The sequence below is a fragment of the Otolemur garnettii genome, unplaced genomic scaffold (genome assembly GCF_000181295.1).
Source record: "Otolemur garnettii isolate 467f Iridium unplaced genomic scaffold, OtoGar3 scaffold00275, whole genome shotgun sequence".
Lineage (NCBI taxonomy): Eukaryota > Metazoa > Chordata > Mammalia > Primates > Galagidae > Otolemur > Otolemur garnettii.
Window position 1 is genome coordinate 714,739 of NW_003852670.1, and position 3,083 is coordinate 717,821.

General features: G+C 42.9%; 1 protein-coding gene across 2 annotated transcripts in view; it reads left to right on the forward strand.

The window, feature by feature from the left end:
• The first annotated feature begins 2,037 nt into the window (after window positions 1-2,037).
• Window positions 2,038-3,083, forward strand: part of LOC105888315 — a 13,012-nt gene continuing 11,966 nt past the window's right edge. For both annotated transcript variants that reach the window (XM_023508764.1, XM_023508763.1), the window contains exon 1: window positions 2,038-2,231. The gene's annotated coding sequence lies outside the window, so the exon portion shown is untranslated. The remainder of the gene's footprint in view (window positions 2,232-3,083) is intronic.

Sequence of the window (3,083 nt, forward strand, 5' to 3'; positions counted from 1 at the left end):
AGTGGATTGCCTGAGCTCACAAGTTCGAGATAAGCCTGAGCCAGAGCGAAACCTCATCTCTAAAAATAGCCGGGTGTTGTGGTGGGTGCCTGTAGTTTCAGCTACTTACTTGGGAGGCTGAGGCAAGTGAACTGCTTGAGCCCAAGAGTTTGAGGTTGCTGTGAGCTATGATTCCATGGCCCTCTACCAAGAGTGACATAGTGTGACTGTCTCAAAAGAAAAAAAAAAGACATGGTGAGATTAGTATAAAGATAGGCAAGTTGACCAATAGAACAGAAGGAGACCAGAAACAGAGCCAAATGCATGTGGAGATTTGATTTACTACCTGGATGGTGGCAGCAGAATAGTCAGGGAAGGATAGTATTTTCATAAATGAAGTTTAGACAATTGGATATCTTTATGGAAAGAAAGAAACTTGAATCCTATATCATAATTTATATAAACATTGATATAAGATACTAGATCTAATTGTGCAAGGCAAATTAATAAAGCTTCTAGAAAATAGTATAGGAGAATATCTTCATGATTTCAAGATATGGAAAAACTTCACAAATAAGACATTAAAAACTTTTGTTCATCAAAAGAAAGCTATAATATGGGAGTGGTTTATCAAAAAATATATTCATATTAATAATTTAAAGAAATAGCATGGGAAAAAACATTTCCAATACGTGTAATTGAAAAAGAGTTTTGCAGATCAGGGATGATGGCTCATGCCTATAAACCTAACATTCTGGGAGGCTGAGACAAGTGGATGGCTTGAGCTCAGGATCTTTAGACTAATCTGAGCAAGAGTGAAACCCTGTCTCTAAAAAATTAGCCAGGCAATGTGGCAGGTGCCTGTAGTCCCAGTAACTTGGGAGGCTGAGACAAGAGGATCACTTGAGCCTAGGAGTTTGAGGTTGCTGTGAGTTATGATGGTACAGCACTCCACAGGGGAACAGAGTGAGACTCTGCCTAAAAGAAAAAAAAAAAAGAGTTTTTACAAATCAATTAGAAAACTACAAATAAGCCAATAAAGAAAAAAGGATAGCAAGATTCCTGAACAAGCATTTCACAAGGAAGAAGCCCAAATGACCAATTAACATAAAAAGTTGTTGAATTTCACTAGTCATCAGAGGAACGCAAATTAAATCCACAGTGAAATGCCCGTGTGTACTAAGGAGAATGGGTAGAACTTAAAAGATTGACTGAAGACCAAAGTTGACAAGGGCAGAGATTAACAGGAACTTTCATACACTCACCTGCTGTTGAGAATGTAAACTGGTGCATCTACTTTGGAGAACAGTGTAGCTTTATCTGTTAAATATGAAGATACGCAAACCCCATGACCCACCAGCTCCACTCTAATGTTACACTCTCCTCCCAAATCTGCATATTTGCACCAAGATACATATGCAAGATTGTTCACAAGCAACATTACTTGTAGTAGCCCCAGATGAGAAACAAGCTCAAAGATCAGTAATGTAGGACGGATAAACAGCAAGACGTCGTGCATTATTACACAGCAGTAAAGGGGAATGAACTAGGCCACAGGAAGAGAAGAACGACTCTCAAAACACAATGTGAAGGGAGCCAGACGTAAAAGCACACTTCCTTTTTGATTCCTTATATAACTGTCTATACATGCGGTTATATGGTGTTTAAAACTGCCTGGTTAGCTGGTAAAAGCAAAGAGGTGAGTGCCATAGGAATCAGGTCGTTGGCTTTTTTTTGGCGGAGAGAGAAGAGGTAGTGTTTGCTAGGGGGCCAAGGGAAGAGATTCTGGGAAGGCTGGTACGCCAGTTGTCAAGTTGTGGCCTCCCAGTTCCAAATCTGTCTTTTCTACCTGTTCCGCGGTTATATCCAGAATCCCCTAAGCGGCTCTCCTTCCCGGCAAGCGCAATGCAAGACAGCAGAGGGCGCTGGAGACACGCTGCGGGCGACCGGCGCTTCTGGGCGGGAGCGGGTCCCAGGGCCACCTCGAGGTCTGGCCTGAGCTGTCAGTCACATCCCCACGATCCTCCTAACCGGGAAGCCACGGTCTTCGGACTCTGTCCCCACAGGGTCCCCGCTCCTTCCGCTCACCGCCCCTGGCAGTTTGTTAATCAGCGGACCCATGCAAGATGTGACAGATTATAAAAAACAAAGGGTCAACAGGGATCATAGCCGATTATTTGCCAGATTTTACTTCATCAATGGAGAAGAACAGATAATTTACTCAGAAAGAATCAAGGGAGGAAGGGAGAGAGGTAAGGAGGGAATGAGGGAAGAAGGGAGGGGAGGGAGGAAGTAGAGGAAGGAAGGGGAAGTGTTGAGAATGCACAGCCCCCCCCCCCCCAGCAACTAAAGATGCACAGACAGAAGGTTGTAAGGGGCTTGGAGCCCCGAGACGCACCATCTCCTGCTCGATCCTCACTTTCTCTTTTCTACCTGTGAGGAAGTTTTCTCCTGGGCTTCTGTGTAAAGACCCACTACAGTTTTCAAGGACACATTCTTTTCTCCGCTCTTGGGCAGTGATTCCTCTTTGACAAACATACTTCTGGAAATAATGGTAAAAGCATATGTATCTGTGTAGGGGGTGATTTGGACAAATAATTATGTACTAAATATTAGGACAAGCATAGTAGGCAGATGTCACAATCTATCTTCATAATGGCATACAATTCAATTAAGAAATATAGCCATTATGTAGAAAGAGCCAGGCTTATGGAATGTAATCAGCTAATCGCTTTATTTTTTCCTAGTTACCCATTCAAACCTGCTCTGCAGGTGGCCTCTCTCTGCCCCTTGGGTAAAATCCAGGGGATGTTTCATGACTTTTAAAAAATTATTCTTAGCACAAAATGTCTCCTGTAATTTCTAGTTACAAATCCAGGCTCTGTTCAGCATTTAAGATGTCTGATCTCATGGAGTGAAGTTCCAAATTCATTGTAAGTGTAGGTTTCCTCTTCACGCCTCTCCTCCCCCTGGCTCTTATCTGGCTCTGGCTCTGACAGGCGATGGGTGTGTAGCATAGTTGCCTATTGCTCCATTTTGTACTTTCACTCCTCATTCCCCAGCTGCTCAGGGATTTCTTTCTTTCTTTCTTTCTTTCTTTCTTT